The sequence below is a fragment of the Gnatocerus cornutus genome, unplaced genomic scaffold (genome assembly GCF_029298725.1).
Source record: "Gnatocerus cornutus isolate USDA-ARS CGAHR unplaced genomic scaffold, icGnaCorn1.1 ctg00000265.1, whole genome shotgun sequence".
Lineage (NCBI taxonomy): Eukaryota > Metazoa > Arthropoda > Insecta > Coleoptera > Tenebrionidae > Gnatocerus > Gnatocerus cornutus.
Genome location: NW_028275584.1, coordinates 24,415 through 32,552, shown reverse-complemented (window position 1 = coordinate 32,552; position 8,138 = coordinate 24,415).

Here is an 8,138-nt window from a genome sequence, read left to right as displayed (position 1 = left end):
GATGATTTTTACGACTTTTCATCGTAATTTTTAGAAAAATTCAATGCCCGACTAAAGCACGAACTCGACAACTCTATCTATAATAATTTATTGATTATCTAATTCAAGAAACATTCCGATTCGTCGTAAATTTCTTCACATTTCGCACATTAATCTGTTAAGAACATACACACACACACCGGTCGCCTATACGTGCTCTCCGTCTCGATAATTTCTTGCAGCAGCAGTCGTCAGCGGTGAGCCGTAATACTACAATCAATCGTTTTATTTGCTATGAGATTTTGTTTCAAGTCACGTCTGAGGAGAGTAACTCTACCCCATATTGGACATAACCTCAAATATACTCTTCGTGGCAAAAACGTTCTTTTAACGATGGTCATTCTAACCTAAAACTGCTGTCAAAATTGTCAAAGTCGCCGCCTGGATCACAAATTAAAATGATCACTCACTCCGTACGATTTTCATTTCGATTTGAAGACAAACACACAATTGAGCAACATATTTAATTCGTTTGATTTATTTTGTGGTTCTGAAAAGAACCGTTTTTTTTTGTTTGTTTGTTTGCTTGCCTGCGGGGGGTTTGTTGTTATTCCTCTGAGGATGCGGATACACGTCATAAAATGATAAAATTAACCGCCGAAACCGTAAAGGGTACGACCTTGACGTTTCAGGGCGTAGACGACGTCCATGGCGGTGACGGTCTTACGTTTTGCGTGTTCGGTGTAAGTTACGGCGTCACGGATGACGTTCTCGAGGAAGACCTTCAACACACCTCTGGTTTCTTCGTAGATGAGACCGGAAATACGTTTCACACCACCACGACGAGCCAATCTTCTGATCGCCGGTTTCGTTATACCTTGGATGTTATCGCGTAGAACTTTGCGATGACGTTTGGCGCCACCTTTTCCCAATCCTTTGCCACCTTTACCACGACCGGTCATCTTGATAAAATTAGGAAATTCTTCGTACAAAACGACGTAGCTTCGACCAAGTTCGTTATGGAACTAACGTCAAAATTTCATTCCGCGGGACTATTTATAAGTTACGGCAGCTCCACCTCGCGTTAAAAACGAATCCACCAATGGCGTCGCCGTATGACTCATCGAGTTTATAAAACGGCCGTTGGCGCGACGAAAATTTTCAGTTGACTTTCGAACGTTCGTACGTACGGTCGGTCGTTCGGTCGAAGCAAGCAAGCAAGCCACTACCTACGTTAATTCTTTTCATTTGATTCATCCGATATCCGAGATGGCGAGAACTAAACAGACGGCTCGTAAATCTACCGGTGGCAAGGCACCTAGAAAACAGTTGGCCACGAAGGCGGCCAGAAAAAGCGCTCCCGCCACCGGAGGTGTCAAGAAACCTCACCGTTACAGGCCCGGTACGGTCGCCCTTCGTGAGATTCGTCGTTATCAAAAGAGCACTGAACTTTTGATCCGCAAGCTGCCTTTCCAACGTCTCGTCCGAGAGATCGCCCAAGATTTCAAGACCGATCTCCGTTTCCAAAGTTCGGCCGTGATGGCACTTCAAGAAGCCAGCGAGGCTTATCTCGTCGGCCTCTTCGAAGACACCAACTTGTGCGCCATCCACGCCAAACGTGTCACCATCATGCCGAAAGACATCCAATTGGCGAGACGCATTCGTGGCGAGAGGGCTTAAATTTCCTCCATCCATCCATCCATCCATCCGATCCGACCATCTAGAATTAACAAATTCTTCATCTTCGAAGGTGTTAAAAGAAGAAAAAAAAAATCGGTTCTTTTCAGAACCACAATTATTTTCCAACGAATTGAAAATTTATCGTTCGCGCATGCAACTTTTTGAGATTGAAAAAAAAAAAAAAAAAAAAAAAAAGTTAGGTTATGTGATTTATTCACAAAATTCGTACTTACATAAAACGATAAACTTTTGCTTTTTTCTTTCACATTAAATTTTCTTTTAACTGAGACTATTTGAAACATTATTATATAATAAAGTTTATCATTCTTTGTAATAACACTGTTTCGACAGTCAAATGAATAGACAAGAAAATCAAATGAAAGTATGTATCTCCTCAACAGAATGTGCATTGTCCAAGCGAATCTTTCGTTCGTTTCTTGAAAATAATTGTGGCCCTGAAAAGGGCCATTTATTTGTATCGATGGTGCCCCTACGTCGATATATACGATCGGAGCACGTTCCCGAAACCACCAGGACGTCGTCGTCGTTGAAAAAATTAAATCATCGTCGTCGACTTTTCACTTCTTTCTCTTGGGTGAAGCGGTTTTTTTCGCTTTGACGGTGACGGCTTTGGCCGTTTTCGGTTTCGGCGCTTTCGGTTTCTTGGTTGGACCGGCCTTGTTGGATTTCTTCGCTTTCGATGGCGTCTTGGGTTTGACGGGCGATCTGGAGGCGGCGCTGGCTTTCTTTTCGGGAGCGGACGCAGCCTTTCTAGCCTTCGATACGGCGACGCTCTTCTTTTCGGCGGCAGTTTTCTTAGACTTGGCCGAAGCGGCGGGGGCGGCCTTCTTACCGGCTTTTGAGGCGGATCCTTTTTCGGCGGACGTCGGCGCTGACGCGACGGAACGTTTAGCAACGCCCGTCTTCTTGGATTTCGCCGATGACGACGCGGTCGCAGCGGCAGATCTCTTTTTCGTGGCGGACGGAGCCTTAGCTGCACCGGTGACGGCAGAAGCCAACTTGAACGAACCGGAAGCTCCTTTTCCTTTGGTTTGGACCAACGAACCGGATGCGACGGCGCCCTTAAGGTACTTCTTGATGAAAGGCGCAAATTTTTCCGCGTCGACTTTGTAGTTGGCCGCGACATATTTCTTGATCGCCTGCAACGAAGAACCGCCGCGTTCCTTCAAGCCTTTGATGGCGTTGGTGACCATCTCCGAAGTGGGCGGATGAGAAGGTTTGCTTCTCGGATTTTTGGGCTTCTTCTCCTTCTTCACCGGTGAGGAGCCGGAAGTGGCACCGGCGACCGTCGAAGCTGCTTGATTTTCTACGTCGGCCATATTTTCGTCTATCGCGCGCGCGTTTTTTTCTTTTTATTATAGGTAGGCTTATTCTTCGGTGAAAGAACGAATGAACTTTACAGAACGAATTGGGCGCCAAAGTCAAAGTGTTGGCGCGTTCGAAAACGCGCGGACCGCGGACTAAACGAGAGCCTTCTCGTCGAGTTAGAAAATTCAGTGGGCCTCGAATACAGCTTTCGCGTGATGGCATCGTTCTCTTTACGCGAAGATCACCGCCTCCGGGTGCGGGAACATGAGCGATTCGGTCGGCGATGGCCTCCTGAATAACCTCAAGTTTTCCCGGACGACCAGCCGACCTCCAAAAGCGAACAAGGACCGATCGAACGTCGACTCGAACAAAGACCCTCCGAAACAAGGAGATGACATCCAAGTTCGACGCCGACGTTACGCGTTTTCCACGAATAACAGGAAAGTTCCGCTTTCGACCAGACAAACTTGGAAGCATCCTCTACAAGTTTCACGAACGAATCGGTCGAAAAGTACGTGCGATCTTTTCGAAAATCGCCTCGCAAAGAGACGCAGCACGGATCGGAGCGACGACCGACGAACCTGCAGAGTGTAGGAAAAAAATTCACAAACGGTCGAAGATGACGTCCGAGAAGGTCGAATTTTTTCAAGAACGAAGATAAAACCTTCGCCTTTCGTAGGAGTTGATTTTTGAAAACGATCTTGACGAACAGGTCGGAAAAAAAACGATGTCAATTTCGGACTCGACCATGAGAAACGAATTTGTACGACGAACGGACTTTTCGAACGACTTTTTTCGCAAAATCGACATTTTTTCCTCAAAAATTACCTCACACGACGAAATCCCATCATCGAAACATCACCGAAAACAGTTTTGACGGCGAAATTCTCGTCAATTTTACGAAAATAAAGGGAAAATCAGACGGACCACCGTCGAACATCCAGCGACGGGAACGGACGAGTTTTTTAATTTTTCTTGCCAATTCATTGCGAAAGAAGCAATTTTTCTCGACGAAACCATTTTATAATCATAAAAAAAACTCCCCAAACACCACAAACCAACAAAAATACGGAAATCTTGCATTGTTTGCATTTTTCAGACACTCTAAATAAAACTACGTCGATGTCGGCGGATTTTCAGTCGGTCGTCGGTCGACAGAAATCCAACGAAATTTTCATTTGTTCTTCTCAAAAACGAAAAACAAACAAATCAACAAAACATTCCCTACTATTAGTCGACATTTCGAGCAGAAACTACGAACGTCGAAAGATTTAAAAAATGAAATATGTAGGTGTGCGTGCGTGCGTACTTACTTGAAACTTTTTTCTTGTTTCATCGTCGCACTGGAACAAATTAAATTTTAATGCAATGTAAACGCGACCACACTTTCGACGAAAACATCTCTATGAATCGAACGACGTCGGAAAAAGAATAAATCGAGAAGAGAACAAATCATGAAACAACACACACCCACCCCGCCCGGCCCGGCCAGAGTGGTGGGAATTTCGATGAATGAACAGACAAAGAAACCAACTCTGTTATCAGTTCTAAGAAAGAAAGCAGGTAGCGGCGGCGGCGAACCTTCGACCGTACTACGGTCAGTTCATGAATTAACCCCGTCCGTTCGGAGTTTATTCATCTCCGGTCCGTGTCGGCGTTTACTTCAAGTGGGTGCTATTTCCATCTAAGCAAGCAAGTGAGTAAGTAAGTTCTCAAATTTTAAATTACGTTAATCGCAAGTGACTCGTTGAGATCGTCAAACGAACAATTTAATTTAACGCCTCATACGAGTTTTTTTTTTTCGTCATTTTGTCGCAAAAAAAAAACTAAAAAACGACTCGCAAAAAAAAATTTTTTTTTTTTCTTCTTTTAAATCTTGTACATTTTCTGACATGTGTACCATCGAAAAATGTCACATCCAAACGATCGAACAATCACAAAAAATCGTCAACGTACCATCTTGGAAAATTTTACCAGGCAACGACCATACCACGTTGAAAACTACCGGTTCTCGTCCAGTCTTGTCCGAGCGCTCGTAGCGAACGGACGTGCGATAGAGAGCTCCCCCTCTCAGTGCTTAAGTTGTGACCACAGTGCAAAGTGCCACGTGCCTTGAATAAAGTGAATCGTGTCCCAATTGTTGTTTTAACAACAAGAGGAATTAAACCAAGTTCGATACAGCGCAGGCTGGTTAAGCCTGCACTGACCACCGAAAACATGGCCAGTTCGAGCCTCAACTGGCTGAAGCCGAAGAAAACGGTGAAAAAAGTGAAACAAAAGGTGAGGTACGTGCCAGTACCAATCGACGCTAACCGATTTCAACCAATCTCTTCTGATGAAGAGGATGAAGAAGACAACATGGAGACGGAGGAAACATCCTCCAGGACAAAAACCACCGCGACCGCGAACGAAAGGAGACCGCCGCCGATCATCATCCACGGCCGGAACATAACGCACAACCGTCTCAAAGAATTGTTCGCGGATTGCGACAACGGTTACCAGGTCCGTTACACAAGGGAGAAGACCCTTGTGTACCCCAACACAACAGACATCCACACGAAGATGAGAAACAACCTCACGACTGGAAAAGTAGAGTTCCACACGTTCACACCAAAAGGACTCAAAACGTCAACGTTCGTCATTAAGGGTTTGGACAACAACCCTGAGCCCGAATCCGTTCTTGCAGAGCTCAAGAACTGCAAGATCGAAGCCACCAATGTGAGGAAAATGGGGCCCAACACCAAGAGGCCCCATTACATCGCAACAGTGACCGACAGCGAGACTGCCGAGTCACTCAACAAGAAATGTCGGGCGATTCTCAACGTCAGGGTGCGTTTCGAGAAATACCTCAATAAGAAGAAGATGACACAGTGTCACCGGTGCCAGGCATGGGGCCACGGCACGAGGAACTGCAACCTCGAACCGACGTGCGTAAGATGCTCTCAGTACCACTGGACCCGCGACTGCCCCCATAAGCCCGACCCGACGTACATTCCCAAATGTGCCAACTGCGGGAAACAAGGACACGCTGCCTCGCAAACCACGTGCGAGGTCTACATCGCCAAGGTAACCCGCATCGAAGAACTCCAAGAAGAAAGGCGTCAGAAGGTCGCCAACAAGAGGGCTAAATTAGCCCCCGCGCCGATCCCAAAGGTCAATCCGTGGACCCAGCCAAAGAAACCAACAGGTGAGTCCATTGTTTTTACTAATAAATCATTTCCGCCTCTGCCGACGCCTTCAACGAGCGCAGCAAATTCGCCAATTTTAACAAGGCAAACACCAACCAAAACGAAAATTCCAGAAACAAGCAGCATGACAGAATTTTGTAAAATAAACGCCGAAATTTCCAGGCTGAACAAAAATGTAAATATGAAAAATTTGCTCATAATACTTAAAGAACTGAACAATGCACTTGAAAAATGCCAGTCTCAACAAGAAAAGCTGTTCGTCTGCATAGACGTTCTATCCAAAATGGGAGACGCTGGCTATGAGCTGTAAATTGACGATAGTTCACTGGAACGCAAACGGTCTGCATGAAAAAGCTGCGGAATTATTGAATTTTATTAAAAATGGTGGAATTCACATTATGGCAATTAGCGAAACGCGTCTCAAAAGTAAAGATCGGCTTAAATTCACCAATTACACGGTTCTCAGAAAGGACAGAACGGATGTCATTAGGGGAGGTGGGGTTGCTCTCCTAATCCGTAATGACGTCCCCTTTGAACACATTCCCACCCCAAATGTAAGATTCCTCGAAACCCTAACGATTAAGATCGAGAACAACATTTTCATAACATCAGTTTACAACCGACCAATCAACTCAATTAGGGACGCGGATTTAGACATAATCAATAATCTGGGAAGAAAGCAATTAATTCTCGGGGACTTCAATGCGAGACACACAAGCTGGGGTTGTCACGCAAACAATAGTAACGGGTTCAGGCTCTACAATTACGTAGAAAACACAAGCTTGATAATTAACAGAACTGCTGATCCAACTCATTTCCCAATTAACGGCATGACACCTACCTACATTGACTTGACAATCACGAAAAACATGGTAATCTCAGAACCCAGATCAGTGACCGCACTCAACTCGGATCACAATCCTGTGATTCTTGAGATTCCTGACATGACAATCAAAGACAAAACAATCCAAATTAATTCCTATAAACAAACCAACTGGCCCCTCTTCCGCAAAACCCTTGACAGACATGTTGAACTGACGGAAATCATTGGCACGAAAGATGATCTTGATAAACAGATTGAACTGTTCATTAAGGCCATCCAGAAGGCCAAAGACCAAGTCACGACGACGAAAACAATAAATCCTTTTCGAGACGAAATTCCGAAAGCAACCATAGAGAAAATAAAACTCAAGAACCGAATCAGAAAACTGTACCAAAGAACACGAGACCCATTTTTCAAAAACCAAGCATCTGAATTAACCAGAGAAATTAAACAAGAAATAAAAGAATTCAGACAGAACAAATGGGAAACAAAACTTGGCAAATTAAATCCGCACGATAATTCTCTATGGAAAATGACAAAAGCTCTCAAAAGACGATTTACCCCCATCTCTATCCTTAAATCCAATAACAACACAGCATTTAATAATGTGGAAAAAGCAAACACACTGGCAACATATTATGAAACGATCCACACAAGTGATAATCACAACACACCCGAACAAACAGAAATAATTGAAACAGTAAACTCTTTCAATAGTGACAATTCCCAGATAGACGCGCCTACGGCCGTCAAACCCACAGAAATCGCAAAAATCATAAGCACTTTACCGAATAACAAAGCCCCGGGAAATGACGGCATTGAAAACAGAATACTGAAAAATCTTACAGCGAAAGCTGTAAAACAACTAACGAATATAATAAATGCCATGCTTAATCTTTGTATCTTCCCGGAAAAACTTAAAGTAGCAGATGTCATCCCCATTTTGAAACCGGGGAAAAACCCCAATGCACCAAACGCATACAGACCAATTAGCCTTCTACCAACAATATCAAAAGTTGCGGAAAAGGTAATCCAAAAACGAATTAATAAGCACATTAAAGAAAACAAAATTTTACCGCCAGAGCAATTTGGTTTTCGGGAACGACATAATACCACACAGCAAGTCCTCAGACTAATAA